This window comes from Brassica napus, unplaced genomic scaffold, assembly GCF_020379485.1.
Source record: "Brassica napus cultivar Da-Ae unplaced genomic scaffold, Da-Ae ScsIHWf_1562;HRSCAF=2165, whole genome shotgun sequence".
Taxonomy (NCBI): domain Eukaryota; kingdom Viridiplantae; phylum Streptophyta; class Magnoliopsida; order Brassicales; family Brassicaceae; genus Brassica; species Brassica napus.
The window spans coordinates 97,950-117,535 of NW_026014979.1; the positions used below are offsets into that span (position 1 = coordinate 97,950).

Genomic DNA, 19,586 nt, shown 5'->3' on the forward strand with positions numbered 1-19,586 from the left:
AGATTGGTTTTAGACCAATGGTTAACTAGAGAATATTCCGCTGCGTATCTGTTGAAAGGATCTAGGCTATTAATGACTAGGCAAGTCTTTAGCTAAGGTCTAAGTTAGCCCTCGCCTTTAGGCGATATTATAAATAAAGGGCAGAAATTAAGAGGTTCGGCCAGGAAGTGGACCGAGCGACGTGAGGCATCGACCGCGGCCTAGGCGGCCGGGATCGGGTCTTACATTTGGGGTAGGTCATAAGCCCAACCCACGCCCCAAGACTCCTGGACTTAGCCCACGGCCTTGTCCAAGGACCCAACAGCCCAATGGCCTCATGGCCGGACCTCACAGCCCGCCACTGACCCGGACCCGGACCATCGGCCTAAAACCCGAACAGTCCGTCTAGCTGAGATGAGCTGACTCCCAGCTGCCTCAGCTGAGTGAGCTAGTAGTCCAGCTAGTGGAGCTGACGTAGTAGTGGCTGAGCTGGAGTGAACTCAACCTAGCTTCGTTAAGCTGGTCGAGCTACTTCTCTATCTTGTCCAGCTACCGTCTTACTTGTCTTAGCCGTCTCTTTGCTCTTGTAAGGTTAAGTCTAAGTTTCCTTATGTCTTTAACCTTCTTTCTTGACCATGGAACGCTTGCCTTGATGTCCTAAGACTGGCTGGTACGTTTCCTCGAACCATGGCCGTCCCAACAATCCTTTCCAGGATTGGGGGCATGACACCTACTGACGTCCTATGTGTACTGAACAGACAGCCCACGTGGGCCAAAATCACCCAAACAGTCCACGAGAAAGGCCAGCATGCTGAGTCCAAGGACCAACGTGCTGATATGTGTACGGATGAACAGCCACGTACATCATGTGTGTGCTGCCGGACACACACGGACAGCCACGGACGTCCTGTGTGTACTGACGGACACACACGGACGTCCTGTGTGTGCTGACGGACACCCACGGACGTCATGTGTGCACTGAACAGACAGCCCACGTTGGCAAAAATCACCCGCACAGTCCACGGGAAGGGTCAGCGTGCTGAGTCCAAGGACCAACGTGCTGATATGTGTACTGAAGGACAGACACAGACGTCCTGTGTGTGCTGACGGACACACACGAAAACACACGGACAGCCACAGACGTCCTGTGTGTGCTGATGGACACACACGAACGTCCTGTGTGTGCGGACACCCACAGACGTCTTGTGTGTGCTGACGGACACACACAGACACACACGGACAGCCACGGACATCCTGTGTGTGCTAACGAACAGCCACAGACAGCCTCGGATGTCCTGTGTGTGCTGGCGGACACCCACGGATGTCCTGGGTGTACTGAACAGACAGCCCACGTGGGCCAAAATCACCCAAACAGTCCACGAGAAGGGCCAGCGTGCTGAGTCCAAGGACCAACGTGCTGATATGTGTACTGATGGACAGCCACGGACGTCCTGTGTGTGCTGACGGACACACACGGACAGCAACAGATGTTCTGTGTGTGCTGACGGACACACACAGACGTCCTATTTGTGCTGACGGACACCCACGGACGTCCTGTGTGCACTGAACAGACAGCCCACGTTGGCAAAAATCACCCGAACAGTCCACGGGAAAGGCCAGCGTGCTGAGTCCAAGGACCAGGGTGCTGATATGTGTACTGATGGACAGCCACGGACGTTCTGTGTGTGCCGACGGAAGTCATGTGTGTGCCGACGGACACACACGGACAGCCACATACGTCCTGGGTGTGCTGACGGACACACATGGACGTCCTGTGTGTGCTGACGAACACCCACGGACGTCCTGTGTGTACTGAACCGACAGCCCACGTGGGCCAAAATCACCCGAACAGTCCACGGGAAGGGCCAGCATGCTGATATGTGTACTGATGGACAGCCACAGATGTCTTGTGTGTACTGACGGACACACAAAAACACACACAGACACACATGGACAGCCACAGACGTCCTGTGTGTACTTAACAGACAGCCCACGTGGGCCAGCGTGCTGAGTCCAAGGACCAGCGTGCTGATATGTGTACTGATGGACAGCCACGGACGTTCTATGTGTGCTGACGGACACACACAGACACACACGGACAGCCACAGACGTCCTGTTTGTGCTGATGGACAGCCACGGATGTCCTTTGTGTGCTGGCTGACACCCACAGACGTCCTATGTGTACTGAACAGACAGCCCACGTGGGCCAAAATCACCCGAACTGTCCACGGGAAGGGCCAGCATTCTGAGTCCAAGGACCAGCATGCTGATATGTGTACAGATGGACAGCCACAGAATGCCACGGACGCCCTGTGTGTGCTGACGGACAGCCACAGACAGCCACAGACGTCCTGTGTGTGCTGGCGGACACCCACAGACGTCCTGTGTGTACTGAACAGACAGCCCACGTGGGCCAAAATCACCCAAACAGTCCACAGGGAGGGTCAGTGTGCTGAGTCGGAGGACCAAAGTGCTGATATGTGTACTGATGGACAGCCACGGACGTCCTGTGTGTTCTGACGGACACACATGGACACACACGGACAGCCACGGACGTCCTGTGTGATATGGTCATCAGATCAGCAACTGAACCGGAGGTCAAACCAAAGCCCTACTCAACCAGCCAAGGCTTAAACCAGGACATACGTGCACTAATAATGCCATATCTTACAAACCAGGAGGGTTTAAATCACGAGGCTAATATTTATGGATTCTATACTCAAGAAGGAGTCCAGGCCAATTGGAATCGAGCCAAAATATTAACAGAACAAGAAGTTATGAATTTTACAAGTCAGAGGTTTTCCACCCCGTCCATCTGCGAGTACCCGACTTTAGAAGGAGATTCCAGCCCAAGGAAGGAGCGGCCTGAACCAAAGCCCATCATAGGATTCAAGAGGAATTTCTCAGCCTTCCAGAAAGCTCAATACCATGAGAAATGGCCACGGAATTATGAAGTTATGATCCAATCTCCAAAACCGGCCAAACCAGTTCTACACTTGCCTCAATTGGTAGCTAGCCGGTTTAATCAGCTTCAAACCAGACATTGGCGACCAGGAGAGCATTTCAACCAATCAGGAGACATCATACACGGCCAAGAGGAGTTCTACAAGTCCATACCTTGCACCAGCCAACATAGGATCAAAAGGATCCTCATTAACTCCAACTTGCCTTATTTGGAAGCTCTTGCATTCAAACTCCAACAGCTCTTTTTCTTTGAGCTTATGCACGACATCAGAACCTTCCAAGCCATCCAGAAGATCCCAAGGAAGCTCTCTTATCCCCTAAAACCATCCAGGTTCAAGAAAGATCAGATTCTTTACTTGGAGCCAAAATCCCACAAAAGGCTCCAACGGCTAGTTTTTGATTTCTTTCTTAGTTTTGATTTGTTTCATTTTCTATTTGTTTTAGAACGTTAGGACCTTTGTCTCTGAGCATTATATAAGCTCCTAGACGTCCATTGTAAAGATAAACCTTAATCACCAAGTTAATAAAAAGTTTATTCAGTTTTATCAAAGTTGTTCTTTGTATAAAATATCGGTCTTTAGGATTCAAAGAGAGATTCTTTGTTGTCTTATTGATTTCGTGAGACTAGTTTGTTTGTGCAAATCAAACAAGCTCAGTACACAGATTGAGAGAGTCAATCACTTTGATCCATCATTCCATCAGATTGAGAGATTCAATCAAACCTTCCTCCGCAAATCCACTTCAGTTCATCTTCCAATCAAGCTGAGAGTGATACACATCCAGCAGCTTGATTCCGCCATATCTATCCCTTCTCTTTGTTTATTTATCTTGTTTTATTATCATTATCATCATCATCTCATTCATTTTCATAATTGTTTCTGTTTGCATTATAAAACTCTAAAAACTCATAAAAACCGGTTCTCTTTGTTTTCAGGTTTAAACCTTGGTTCCACCATTCAACCAATTCGTGGGTAACACCCCCCCCCCCCCTGTGCCTACAACATTTTGGTATCAGAGCTCAAGCTCCTGAATCAGGTCATTCTATCCTTGGATCATTCATTGCTTGCATTTATTTTTACATTAATAAACCAAAAATCCATAAAAACTGTCTTCTTGTTTCAAGTTTTGTTTTTCTGTTCTTGCTGTACATCATTCCTATAAACCAGAAAAGAAAAAGAAAGAAGAAGTTTTTAGGTAGTTTGATCCACGAAAATTCAAAAAAAAATTAGTCATAGTGTTTGCATTCATTAGTTTCCATAAAAGAAAACCCATAAAACAAATCTGCATTTAAGTTGTTTCCATTTTTCTTTTGCATTGCATATCAAGTTTAAAAATCATCCTAGTTATTTTATTAGACCATTTTAGCTAAAGTATTTCGTGCATATTATATTGCTGCATTTAAAAAAAAAAATCATTCATCATAAGTTTGAATCTTTTGTTCCATATTGATAGGTTTATTGCATTTCTTAAACTAAAAAATCAAAAAGAAATATCATCGTTAGTTTGTTTCTATATTTTCTTTCCATTTATTGTTCATAAGCATCCCATACTGATTTATTTCGTGCTTGCATCAAGAAAATCAAAAGAAAAATCATTTTGCATAATTGATTTCATTTCGGTTCACATTGGCATATTTCTCGGTTTAAGCTTTAATTAGTTTTGCATTCTTTCCATTGTATCTTACTTAACCATCACTCCCCATATCTTTCACTTGATCTTTGAGAGTGTTTTCAGGAAGCCATGGTAGGAGAAACCCAGAGCCAACTTCTCAAGGAAAACCAACCTGTGTGTGCTGACGGACACCCACGGACGTCTTGTGTGTGCTGACGGACACACACGGACAGCCACGGACATCATGTGTGTGCTAACAGACAGCCACAGACAGCCACGGATGTCCTGTGTGTGCTGGCGGACACCCACGGACGTCCTGTGTGTACTGAACAGACAGCCCACGTGGGCCAAAATCACCCAAACAGTCCACAGGAAGGGCTAGCGTGCTGAGTCCAAGGACCAACGTGCTGATATGTGCACTGATGGACAGCCACGGACGTCCTGTGTGTGCTGACGGACACACACGGACACACACAGACAGCCACAGACATCCTGTGTGTGCTGACGGACACACACGGATGTCCTATTTGTACTGACGGACACCCACGGACGTCCTGTGTGTACTGAACAGCAGCCCACGTTGGCGAAAATCACCCGAACAGTCCACGGGAAGGGCCAGCGTGCTGAGTCCAAGGACCAGCGTGCTGATATGTGTACTGATGGACAGCCACAGACGTCCTTTGTGTGCCGAAGGACACACACGGACACACACAGACAGCCACGGACGTCTTGTGTGTGCTGACGGACACCCACGGACGTCCTGTGTGTGCTGACGGACACCCACGAACGTCCTGTGTGTGCTGACGGACACCCACGGACGTCCTGTGTGTACTGCCCAGACAGCCCACGTGGGCAAAAATCACCCGAACAGTCCACGGGAAGGGCCAGCGTGCTGAGTCCAAGGACCACTGTGCTGATATGTGCACCGATGGACAGCCACGGACGTCCTGTGTGTCCTGACGAACACACACGGACACACACAGACAGCCACAGACGTCATGTGTGTGCTGACGGACAGCCACAGACGTCTTGTGTATGCTGGCGGACACCCACGGACGTCCTGTGTGTACTGAACAGACAGCCCACGTGGGCCAAAATCACCCAAACAGTCCACGGGAATGGCCAGCGTGCTGAGTCCAAGGACTAGCGTGCTGATATGTGTACTGATGGACAGCCACTGACGTTCTGTGTGTGCTGACGGACACACACGGACACACACGTACAGCCATGAACAGCCCACACAAGAACAAGGGACTTTCATGGGGATTTGATCAGGCCAAGGCCTTAAGATCGATGGATCCTTCCCTGTAATATCATAAAACAATCCATAGCACAACATATATGAAGAAACAGAGTTGAAGAAGTCAGAGTAAGGAGTGGCCAATCGATCCAAACCGGCCAGACTCACACGGCCATCATCCGCGGCCTTATCCGGTTACTCTTGGCCACACCTCTCACCTTAGGAGTTCGGTCTCCAGGGGCGACTTCCTTCTCTTTCTCCTTTGCCTTCTCCTTGTCTTTCTGCCTCAAATCCATCCTCTTGATCACACGCCCAAACACACCAGGAACACTCAAGAAAAATCTCTTGGATCAAATCGGCCAATCCAAGGTTTGTGTCTCTATTTCTCTCTTGAATTTTCTCTGTGTTTCTCTCTGTGTGAAAATGAGTAAAAATCGACCAGAATGGGCAGAAATCAGAGAGAGAGGACTGTAAGACCCGAACCCTGGCCTCTCGACCTTATGGAGTCTGCAGGCTTACTTATTAATTTCTTTGCTTGTTTGATCCATTTTAAGTCTTTTATTTACTAAGTCATATTCGAATATGAGGTTCATAAACAAAGGAACAGATTGCACAGCGGAATAACAATGTATAAACTTTGTATTACTTAGAAACATGAGATTCAATACACAACTTCTTAACAGTCTCATAGACAATCACTAGTTCATCCCTAGCATCATCTAACCACACGTTACACAGCCTCTCACTGACCGAGCCTTCACGGCTCCTTTGCTTGACCAGAACCATCCTTACTTCCTGAAACCACAACCAGATAAGCATTAATCATAACCGAGAATAGAACGGATTGATTCCACAATGCATGGCTTGGTTCCTAGAACTTAGATAAACCTCAGTCAACATAATCATAAAACGTATGAACCTACCTACCGTATCCTAAGTCATTCAACCAACCACCCCTTGACTTAGAATCAGATAGATAGTCTAGAATAGATAAACAGAACACACGAACAGATCTGGATCGTCCCCAAAGACCAATCCGTCTAACCGGATAGAATCTAGGTGCGACCGGCCAATGGAGTCCGGCTCAATGGCCCAACGGACTCCCTTACCTGATCCGGCCTTAGGCCTGGATCCAATCGGCCGAGTAAGCCTCAAGCCTAATCCGAAGGCTTAGCAACCGGTCAGACCTTACGACTCTACCTTGGCTTAGACAAACCATGACCTTGTCTTAACTAGACAAGCCATAGGCTGATCCATAAGGATCGGTCCTAACCTGTCCCGAAAGACACTGTTTGGAACATGCACCCTTTGGCCATTCGTGCCTCTTGGACACTCATGACTCTTGACAACTCGTGCCCTTTGGGTCATTCCCAACCGTTCGTCCTAACCGCCCAGTCTTGGTGCGATCGGATCATCCGACTAACCGACCCGTGTCTAGGCTAGCGGTTTGGTTATGTTTGGCCAAAGCCTAGGGACGTGTCCCTTGGACTCAACCAACACAACCTTTCGTGTTTAACCAGAGAGAAGAGAAGAGAAACGAATTGAAACAGATAAGAAGAGCCGGATGGGACTTAGGAATCGAGCATAGCCGCGGTGCGGTCGCATGGACCGTCTGTTCGGTCTGATGGAGCCACGGCCCATCACATACCTTGAGAACCACGTCTGGGTTCTCCATGCTCTTCTCCTTGTCTTGATCTCCCATTCTTCACCGGAGTTAGTTCTCAAACGATCAGAGTCGCCGGAACACAACACCACCACAATCGGCCTTTCTCTTGGCCGGAACTCTCTCTTTCTCTCTTACTTTCTCTCTACGTTTTTCTCTGAGTATTTTACTCTGGAATTGGATAATGAAATCGACCAGAGAGCCCCCATATTTATAGAAAACGAGGGGGTAAGTCTTGCCCCACGAACAGGCACGACTTGCTAGCGAATGGGCACCATCGGCCAAGGGTTGTCCCCTTTCGGCCACTTGCATCCCTTCGCCCTTTCTGATTGGGTTTGGGGTCGGTCACAAGCCCAACCCACGCCCCAGGCCTCCTGGACTTAGCCCACGGCCTTGTCCAAAGACCCAACAGCCCATCGCCTCATGGCCGGACCTCACAGCCCGCCACTGACCCGGACCCGGACCATCGGCCTAAAGCCCGGACAGTCCGTCTAGCTGAGATGAGCTGACTCTCAGCTGCCTCAGCTGAGTGAGCTAGTAGTCCAGCTAGTGGTGCTGACTTAGTAGGGACTGAACTGGTGTGAACTAAACCTAGCTTCATTGAGCTGGCCGACCTACTCGTCCACTTCGTCCAGCTACCGTCTTACTCGTCCTAGCTGTCTCTTAGCTTGTATAAGGTTAAGTCTAAGTTTCCTTATGTCCTTAACCTTCTTTCTCGACCATGGAACGCTTGCCTTGATGTCCTAAGACTGGCTTGCATGTTTCCTCGAACCATGTCCGTCCCGACAATCCTATTCAGGATTGGGGGCGTGACAAGTCTCCCCCCCTTGGGATGGATTCGTCCTCGAATCCGAATCGAATGCTTCCTCGGAAACAAACTGATCCAACCACTCTGGGTACTCTGCTTTCATTCTAGCTTCGGTTTCCCAAGTGATTATATCCTGACCATTACAGTCCCAGACGACCTTGACCATCTGGACTGTCTTCTTCCTTGTTGCTTTTTCCATCCTATCTATGATTCGAACTGGCCTCGTTTCCAAGGTTAGGTTCTTACCCAGATTATCTGGAATGGCAGGAAGAGCGATGTCTTGGTCCGTCAAACATTTCCGAAGTTGGGAGACGTGGAACACATTATGAAATGCGTCCATCTTGGCCGGCAAGTCCAACTTGTAGGCCACCATCCAAACTCTTTCAATGACCTTGAACGGCCCCAAGTATCTCGGGTCTAACATCCGTCTCCCGGAAATTCGGACTCGTGCTTTGAAGGTAATCATTTTGAGATACACCAAGTCACCTACTTGAAACTCGAGATCTTTCCTCCTTCGATCTGCATAGTTCTTTTGGCGATCTTGTGCCTGTCTCATCTTGTCCCTCAAGAACTTGATCTTTTCGGTTGTCTCTTCGACAATCTCCGGACCAATCATGCTGCGTTCCCCAAATTGGGTCCAGCATAAGGGTGTCCTGCATGGACGCCCATACAGAGCTTCGTATGGCGACATGCCAATACTACTATGGAAACTATTGTTGTAAGCAAATTCTACCAGAGGTAGATGTTTTTCCCAGGAATCACCCCAGTCTAAAACACATGCTCGCAACATATCTTCCAACGTCTGGATAGTACGTTCCGACTGTCCATCAGTCTGTGGGTGATAGGCTGTACTCATGTTCACTCTTTTTCCTAAAGCTTTTTGGAAAGCTTTCCAGAAGTAAGATGTAAACCTTGAATCCCTATCTGAAACTATGCTTGCCGGCACACCATGTAGTCGGACGACCTCATCAATGTACTTACGTACAATCTGATCTACCCCATCCGACTTCTTGATAGCCAGGAAGTGTGCTGATTTGGTTAGTCGATCAACTACAACCCAAACCGCATCTTTCTTATTCCTTGTGGTAGGGAACCCGGTCACAAATTCCATTGTGATGTGATCCCATTTCCATTCCGGAATAGGCAAGCTTTGCAATAACCCACTAGGCACCTGATGTTCTGCTTTGATGAGTTGGCAAGTGGAACACTTGGCCACCCACTCCGCGACATCTGCCTTCATATGGATCCAATGATAGAATTTCTTAAGGTTCTCGTACATCTTGGTCGCACCAGGATGAACCGAGAATTTGGACTTATGAGCCTCCCTCATAATCTCTTCCTTTAGACTTCTATCATTAGGAACACTGATCCGTCCATTTACTAGGATGGTACCATCCTTTGCAGTCTGGTACTCCGTTCTATCATTCTGAGCAACCTTATTCAGGTTCTCGTCCTGACCTTAAGCCAACCGGATTCGAGTAAGCAGGTCGGCTTGGTTAACCGCCTCCAATCCCAAAGCTTCGGTTGCCGTAGTCAGCACGTTCAGCCGCAGAGCACGAACCATACCATCCAGGTCATCCGCCTCCCGTTTGGCCGATACATCAGCCCTCTTCCAGCTCAAAGCGTCTGCTACCAGATTAGCCTTTCCCGGATAGTAGGTGATGTCTAAATCGTAGTCAGCTACGAATTCCATCCACCTCCTCTGCCTTAAGTTTAACTCAGGCTGGGTGAATATATACTTAAGACTCTTATGGTCCGTAAGTATCTGAACTTTGGCGCCATACAAGTATGATCGCCAAATCTTTAAGGCGAATACTACCGCAGCCATTTCGAGATCATGGATGGGGTAGTTTCCCTCATGTTTCCTCAACTGCCTGGACGCATAGGCAATGACCTTCCTATGCTGGGTCAATACGCAACCTAGTCCAGTGATGGACGCGTCCATATAGACCACATATGGTTGATCGGCCTCCGGAAGCACCAGGACGGGTGCGCTAGTCAGCATGTTCTTAAGTGCAGAGAAACATTCCTCACACTCTTCAGCCCATGTGAACTTAATGTCCTTCCCAGTCAACGGCGTCATAGGCTGAGCCAAGTATGCAAATCCTTTCACAAACTTCATATAGTAACCTGCCAGCCCTAAGAAGCTTCTGACTTCCGTGGCACTGCAGGGTCGGGGCCAATCCTTGATTGCCCTGATCTTTTCTAGATCCACCGGGATGCCCTGATCGGAAACAATATGGCCGAGGAACCCAATACTCGTCTGCCAAAAACTGCATTTACTGAGTTTAGCATAGAGTTTGTGTTCTCGTAATCGTTCCAGCACGGCTCTCAAGTGTTTCCTATGAGATTCCTCATCCTTGGAATAAATTAGGATATCATCAATGAAGATGATCACGAATTCATCCAAGAAATCCCGGAACACGCTGTTCATCATTTTCATGAAAGCGGCAGGTGCATTGGTCAGACCGAACGGCATCACTATGAACACGTAATGACCGTACCTGGTCCTAAATGCCGTCTTCCTAATATCATTTGGCTCTATAGGGATCTGATGATACCCTGAAGCCAAATCAATCTTGGAAAACCACTTGGCTCCTTTGAGTTGATCCAACAGCTCGTCTATCCTGGGCAATGGGTACTTGTTCTTCACAGTGGCCCTGTTCAACCCTCGATAGTCGATGCACAAACGCATGCTACCATCCTACTTTTTCACAAAGAGGACTGGTGCACCCCAAGGGGAGTTACTTGGCCGTATGAACCCCTTGTCAAGCAATTCTTCCAATTGCTTCTTTAGCTCGGCCATCTCGGCCGGAGCCATTCGGTACGGACTCTTGGACAGCGGAGCTGTCCCTGGCTCTAGTTCAATCGTAAATGGATCCGACCTATCAGGGGAGACACCCTGAGGTACCTGGAACACATATGGGAACTTCGACACCAATGAATCCTCTGAAAGGTCTTTCAGATAGACAGAACTGCCCAGCTCTGTAGTTGTAATTGTAGCCAAAAAGGACTGACAACCCTAATCCAACATCCGAATCGCTCGAACTGCTGAAACCACTACTTTCTCTTGAGCCGGACACAGACATTGGTACTGGATCGGTCGAAGCCCAGTCTCCAATTGCACACGACCTCTATGGCAATCGAGAGTGGCCCGATACTTTCCCAACCAGTCCATACCTAGGATCACTTCGTGATTCTTTAGGTGGACACAGACCAAATCCACAGGGAATACCTTTCCCTGTATTGACACTGGGATATTTGACATGAGACCTTCATGGCTTGCCCTCCGGCCGCCCTCACTATCCCAAAATTATCTTCAGCGTTCAGACAGAACAGACCCTTTCCGACCAGTCCCGGACTCACAAAACTATGTGTAGCCCCTGTGTCGAAAAGTACGTGGGTTTCCACACCACCAATCATGAGGGTTCCTAACAGAGACCCCCATCAGAATCCCCTAGACATTCTAGGTTCCATACCAAGCATTTTCTACTTGAATGTAAAAAGAAAAATTTAGGAATTACCAGACATCGAATCAAACGATCCAGAAGCGCCGTCGTCCCGGGACAGCTCATACACCCTTGGTGTTGTGGTCGGCCTACTCTGGGTCGACTTGCCTGTGTCTCCACGGCCCTTCCCTTGTCCTCCTTGTAGCTTAGGATAGTCCGACTTGTAGTGTCCAGTCATGCCACATAGGAAGCAAGTCACGGAGCCGCTGCCACTGGACTGGTCTGAGAATCAGTTTGGTCGAGTGCAGTTTTGGATCGTGTGATCCATGCTGCCACATCGCACACAAGCCCCCATGGCCTTCCAGCACTCACCGGGATGATTCTTTCTATATTTGGGACATGTAGGTCGGCCACCAGAGGTCTTACCTCCGTCCACCTGGTCCCACTTCCTCTTTTTATCATTTGTCTTACCCGACGGGCCAGACTGTGACTTAGCCTTAAGCTTAGCTTCTTTAGCCAAGTTAGTCTCTAGCAAAGCCACCCGTTCCACCAGTTCTCCGACGGTGTTGAAAGTGCGGATCGAGCAATGGGTCTTCAGTTCTGGCCTTAGGCCTCGGATGAACCTACGGACCTGGACTGCCTCGTCCTCCAGCTCTCTTCCAACAAACCGTCTGAGCCGGTTGAACTCTTCTTCGTACTCTCGTACGGTCCTGCGGCCTTGGGCCAAATCTAAAAATTGAGCTTCCAGACGATCCCAAGCCTCAGCAGGGAAGTATTTGCGGTTGAACTCAACTTCAAAGTCCGCAAAACTTTCCAAACTCCCATTGGTGCGCTTGTCCACTGCAAGCCACCAATTATGCGCGTCCCCTTCCAGGAAGTGAACCGCAATGTCTCGTCTGTAATCCTCTGGACAGCGAGTTGATTGAAAGTTTTGGACCAGCCTACTCCTCCACTCGTCTGCCACAATAGGGTTGGTGCTACCGGAGAAATGCTTCGTACCCAACCTGGATAAATGTTGAAGCAGACTCAGATAGTCCACCTTCATTTCAGACTTTTCTGGTGGATCGATCTCGATCACCTCAACCGTTTCCACAACTAGACAATTAGTGTTGGGGGTGGTCGTAGCCACAGGCGTAGCCTGGCCAACCGAGGAGTTCACTAGTGGGGTGAACAGTTGAGCCATAGCCGCCACCTGAGTCCCCATTACCTTCATGGCCTCTGACAAGTCCTCTTTGGACAGTGTTGCAGGCACATTAGCCGTTCCATCGGCCACTCACTCATGCTGGTCACGATCACGGTTAGCGTTCGAGGATTCCACTTCCTCATCACTCTCCCGATGTTCCTGACCATCCTGTTGCGTCGCCGTAAGGTTAGCCTGATCAGTTGGCAACACGTCTCTAGTGTCAGCCGCGGCCAGATTGGTTTGCAATCCGGATAGATTGGTCCCGTCCATGGCCACTTGACTAGACTGACCGGCTGTTTTCTTACTCCTTCGGGACTTTCCCGACTTGCTTTTTCCAGCCTAAGGATTCAGACAATGTTAGTACGAAACACACTAACATAAACAGAACAAAACAATCCCTAGACACTACAAGAAAAATCGGTATTAGTAGCATCCGAAAAACGCTATCATATCGTTTTTGTAGCGTTTCGAAGAACGCCGTGACAGCCGCAGCTATAATAGACCCCCCACATATCATAGCGTTTTTTTGTGTGCTATAATAAATAGACATATTGTAGCGTTACTCGTCTACTACTGATTAATCTTTTTATAGCATTGGTTTAGTGATATAATGTATCTTTTCATGACGTTTCTAAAATACTGTAAAATATGTTATAATGACATGGATACAATGCTATGTTATTATTTCTCATTCATATTTTAAAATTATTATTAAAATTATAAATTAATATATTTTAATCCACGTTTAAAATTAAAATTAAATTCTAATATAAATGGTTTGAGAATAAAATTATTTATTATTAAAATTTTGGTTTACAGATGATATCGGTTTATTACAAAAACCGGTTTACAGCCAAACCCGGTTTATTAACTAACCCTAACCAAACCTAACTAAACCACGTTCTTCTTCAATCTCCGGCGCACTCCTTGTTGACGCCAAGACCACCAGCCACGATCACCACGGTAAAGATTTTTCAGTCTCCTCAACCGCGCTCAGCCACCATTGTCGACGCCGAGACCACCACTGTTGATGCCGAGACCACCACCATCAAGTTTCTTCAGCCTCCTACGCCTTCTTAAACTAAGAGCAGATAAACAAAACCAGAATCAGAGCAGTGAGAGAGAGAGAAAGGGAGTTCGAGAGAGAGTGAAAGAAGGAGACCGACGAAAATGGATCTGAGATGCGATGGTGTGGTGGTTGTGATGAGCGGATGTACAATCATTTTCTCCAACCTCTCATGTGTTGAATCGACCCTACAAACAAAACAAATAAAATCAGATTTAAACTGACAGAGAGAGAGAGAGAGACAGAACCAGCGGTCGTCGTCGTCCTGCCTGGTTTGAATAATCTGCTTTTTTGAGATGTGTCGTATGTGAGAGAAAGATTACGAGACTGAGACACAGAAACGTGTCTGTGTGAGATGAATCTTGTTCGTGAGTGAGGGGAGTAGAGAGAGAGAGAGAGAGAGAGATGATTAAGAATAAAGATAGAGGAGATGAAATCTGAAAATAGAAGATGGAGGAGAGATTTGTCGATGGAAGAGAGATGGAGAGAAAAGAGATCTGTGAAGATAAGAGAAAAAAGAAAAGAAAACATCTCAGCCATTCATTTAATTGTATCCTACGGTGCAGAAGGTTATCCGCGTGATGAGAGTTGATTGGCCCATAGTTTTTCTTTTCTTTTTTAATAGCTAGCCAATTTTTTTTCTTTTTGTTTTTTTCTTTTGCTGTACTATTTTAAATATTTTGATAATTTGGTTTATAATTTTAAAATATGATGTTTGAAATCAAATTAAAATTTTAAATTAATACTTATAAGTTTAGTTTTAAAATTTTATTAACTAATGTTATAATTGTTGACTATTAGTTTATATAGTTGTGATTGAGTTTAAAGTATATGGTTTGAGATTTGTGAAATAGAATTGTGGCTAAGTTAAAACTTGAGATAAATATTTGAAAAGAAAAAGATTAATAAAGTTGTGATTTATACAAGGAATAGGTTTTAGTTTAGTAGTTATTTGAAAAGATTATATTTAGTATGACTTTGTATGTAGGGTTTAAGTTTGGGGTCTAGGGTATTATATTTAGGGTGTAGATTTAAGATTTAGTGTTTGAGGTTTAAATTTTAAATTTGAGATTAGATTTTAAATATGATCAAACTATAGATTTTGAATTTAAGTTTTAGATTTAAATTATATTATGAAAAAAATTAAGTTTTAAAATTAATGTTTAGGGTATAGAAACATGTTTAGGGTTTAGGAACATGAAGTACACCAAATTCCATATAATAGTCTCACACTAAACATATAAACCCCTAAACTATTATATATAAAATATTATATAATAAAAATCCATTTTTATGCTTTAGTTTTAGTGTTTTACACTCAAAAGTATAAATTAAAATACAATTATTTTGCAATAAATTATGATTTTTTACATCTAACACAACTATATAAAATATACGATGATATATAAAATATTTTATAACAAAACTCTAATTATCATTTAAACATGGCAATTTGATCTATAAATAAAAATTTATATTTCATTAAATTTATAAAACATACATTATTTCATATATCATCCAAAAATACACATAAACAAAAACAATTAAGTCTAGGGGCTTCATCTTCAATCTTCAAAAAAATTCCAAAGATCACCTGCAAGGACAAAGCGGTGCACTATACGAATCCTTATGCTCAGTCATACCCCGTTCCCAGAAACAACCACTTCATTAGCTAAGAACTAGAGGCCGAAATGTTCACATGCATAGACCAATCTCTTCTGTAGAATCACTGAATCACTATTCTACAACTAGAAGACTTATCCATTTGGTTTAGTTAAGCACTAGAACTGAAGATTTTAATTAATACCGACTCAATTTTTTCAGCAGATTCATTCACTATTACAAGAAGAAACTCAACATCTTCATTAGTTAATAAGCACTAGATTTCAAGATCTTCACATGAACTAACTCAGTTTTTCTTCAAGTAGTTCATAACCAATCGAATGATAGAAACTTTTGATGAAAACACCACCTGTTCAACAAAATCCCACATCAAGATTTCTAATAGCTACTGCCTACTGTATATATATCAAGAAAACAACGCCAAACATCTTCTGGCAAGTCATTATCTACAAGTAGAAAGAACCAATCTCCTCCAAATCATATAATCTTTGAACAAAGAACAGAAAGCTGAGTCAACACAATTCTACCAGAAAGTTGGAGACTTTAAGGTTAATTTACAAACCTTGATGACGACAGAAGTAACTCCTTTGTCAACACATAAGTAAGTTCCCGAGCAACGAGCGTACTGCTCTGAGAACTTCCTCATAATCTCCACAGATTTCTTCACACAACTTCAGATTGGACAAAAAAAAAGAGACAATACAAACAGCAACTCAATATTAGATAAGTTCTACAAGTTCAATCACGTATGTTCACTGAGACCAACTAAGAAACAAATAAATGAGCAAGTACAAGACAGTCAAAACTCCAGTGGAGACAAACGTACCTTAGATTGGCGGCCACGAGCTCGAACACGGCGGATCTATGAAGCGGTGGAGAAAACGGCGGAGACAAAGCAAGACCCGACCCAGAATGTGGTGAAACATTCAACAACCTAAACAACCAAAACTAGTCTTGATAAAGAACACACCACAAACAAAGATGAACTTGTAAAGAAGACTTAGACCTGCCCAAAGCCGATGAACAAACCATCAAGCTGCTCCTCAGTGACCTAAGCCCAAAAGTTTAAGATAGTATAAGTGAGAATATCGTAAGCCTGTGGAGGAACCATTGAAGAAAGGTGGAAGCTTTTACAAACCTGAGCAATTGAAATTGATAATACGAAAGGAATAAGAAGAAGAAGCGAGAGATGGCAAAACTGATGGTGGCGAAGAGCGACGCAGGAAGGCGAAGGAGCCAATTCGCCGTGGATGGAGGAGTTTTGGGAAGAAGACGAAGAGTCTACGACAACGAGATCCAGTGGCTTGACGGATTAGGGTTCCTTAATTCGACTTCGAACAAGGCCAATGGATCATGTTTCTTCGATTGAAATGATAGATCAATTCTGAATGAACAATGAAGAAGAAGAAGATGGAGAGAATGAATATTTTTTCTTTTGTAAAAAATAACTTATTTTTTTTGGTGCGAATGTGAAATTTCACCAAGTGTTTTTACCTCCAAAATGACATTCCAGCTACGAAACTGATTTTTCGGTTTCCTTTTAATGAAATTTTTTCGTAGCACAAATTTAAAGCTTGAATAGAGTTGTGATTCGATTTTAACACTTTTGGTAGCAGTTCGTGAATTCGTGCTACCACGAACTGCTACCAATATTCATATTTCTTGTAGTGAGACTAAGCAATCAAACCTCACCGTGAGACCTAATCAGCTGGCTACGTGTGTGTGTGTGGACTGCATAACCCAACTATCCTAGAATCAAGCATGCTCTGATACCAACTTGTAAGACCCGAACCCTGGCCTCTCGACCTTATGGAGTCCGCAGGCTTACTTATTAATTTCTTTGCTTGTTTGATCCATTTTAAGTCTTTTATTTACTAAGTCATATTCGAATATGAGGTTCATAAACAAAGGAACAGATTGCACAGCGGAATAACAATGTATAAACTTTGTATTACTTAGAAACATGAGATTCAATACACAACTTCTTAACAGTCTCATAGACAATCACTAGTTCATCCCTAGCATCATCTAACCACACGTTACACAGCCTCTCACTGACCGAGCCTTCACGGCTCCTTGGCTTGACCAGAACCATCCTTAGTTCCTGAAACCACAACCAGATAAGCATTAATCATAACCGAGAATAGAACGGATTGATTCCACAATGCTTGGCTTGGTTCCTAGAACTTAGATAAACATCAGTCAACATAATCATAAAACGTATGAACCTACCTACCGTATCCTAAGTCATTCAACCAACCACCCCTTGACTTATAATCAGATAGATAGTCCAGAATAGATAAACAGAACACACGAACAGATCCGGATCATCCCTAAAGACCAATCCGTCTAACCGGATAGAATCTAGGTGCGACCGGCCAATGGAGTCCGGCTCAATGGCCCAACGGACTCCCTTACCTGATCCGGCCTTAGGCCTGGATCCAATCGGCCGAGTAAGCCTCAAGCCTAATCCGAAAGGCTTAGCAACCGGTCAGACCTTGCGACTCTACCTTGGCTTAGACAAACCGTGACCTTGTCTTAACTAGACAAGCCATAGGCTGATCCATAAGGATCGGTCCTAACCTGTCCCGAAAGACACCGTTTGGAACATGCACCCTTTGGCCATTCGTGCCTCTTGGACACTCATGACTCTTGACAACTCGTGCCCTTTGGGTCATTCCCAACCGTTCGTCCTAACCGCCCAGTCTTGGTGCGTTCGGATCATCCGACTAACCGACCCGTGTCTAGGCTAGTGGTTTGATTATGTTCGGCCAAAGCATAGGGACGTGTCCCTTGGACTCAACCAACACAACCTTTCGTGTTTAACCAGAGAGAAGAGAAGAGAAACGAATTGAAACAGATAAGGAGAGCCGGATAGGACTTAGGAACTGAGCAGAGCCGCGGTGCGGTCGCATGGACCGTCCGTTCGGCTTGATGGAGCCACGGCCCATCACATACCTTGAGAACCACGTCTGGGTTCTCCATGCTCTTGTCCTTGTCTTGATCTCCCATTCTTCACCGGAGTTAGTTCTCAAACGATTAGAGTCGCCGGAACACAACACCACCACAATCGGCCTTTCTCCTGGCCGGAACTCTCTCTTTCTCTCTTTCTTTCTCTCTACGTTTTTCTCTGAGTATTTTACTCTGGAATTGGATAATGAAATCGACCAGAGAGCCCCTATATTTATAGAAAACGAGGGGGTAAGTCTTGCCCCACGAACAGGCATGACTTGCTAGCGAATGGGCACCATCGGCCAAGGGTTGTCCCCTTTCGGCCACTTGCATCCCTTCGCCCTTTCTGATTGGGTTTGGGGTCGGTCACAAGCCCAACCCACGCCCCAGGCCTCCTGGACTTAGCCCACGGCCTTGTCCAAAGACCCAACAGCCCATGGCCTCATGGCCGGACCTCACAGCCCGCCACTGACCCGGACCCGGACCATCGGCCTAAAGCCCGGACAGTCCTTTCTAGCTGAGATGAGCTAACTCTCAGCTGCCTCAGCTGAGTGAGCTAGTAGTCCAGCTAGTGGAGCTGACTTAGTAGGGACTGAGCTGGTGTGAACTGAACCTAGCTTCATTGAGCTGGCCGAGCTACTCGTCCACTTCGTCCAGCTACCGTCTTACTCGTCCGTGGGTGTCCGTCAGTTTGTATAAGGTTAACTCTAAGTTTCCTTATGTCCTTAACCTTCTTTCTCGACCATGGAACGCTTGCCTTGATGTCCTAAGACTGGCTTGCATGTTTCCTCGAACCATGGCCGTCCCGACAATCCTATTCAGGATTGGGGGCGTGACAAGGACGACTTAAACTGTCCCCAACCACCGGGGCGAACAGTTACCAAATCACATCCCTTCTTCCCAAAACCGTCCCATAACCGCCCATTGGCGGTTTCTCCCCTTTTCTTCCTTTGACAAATCGATCACTGAGCCTCAGCTCACACTCTGGAAACTTGTCCACTCCCTGTCCCGAGCTTAAGACCAATTTGGTCGAACCGTCCTGCACCCG

At 45.8% G+C, this 19,586-nt stretch overlaps 1 long non-coding RNA gene across 3 annotated transcripts; it reads right to left on the reverse strand.

Annotated features, from left to right (window-relative positions):
• Positions 1–13,674: 13,674 nt before the first annotated feature.
• On the reverse strand, positions 13,675–16,792 carry LOC125575318. Of its 3 annotated transcripts, XR_007331995.1 has the most exons (3): positions 16,413–16,647; positions 14,060–16,257; positions 13,675–13,978 (listed from the first exon to the last, which is right to left on the reverse strand). It is a non-coding gene; the product is annotated as an uncharacterized LOC125575318 (long non-coding RNA). The 3 variants fall into 3 exon arrangements; XR_007331994.1 differs by having other exon boundaries at positions 14,064–16,792; XR_001283143.3 differs by having other exon boundaries at positions 14,060–16,792.
• Positions 16,793–19,586: the final 2,794 nt, after the last annotated feature.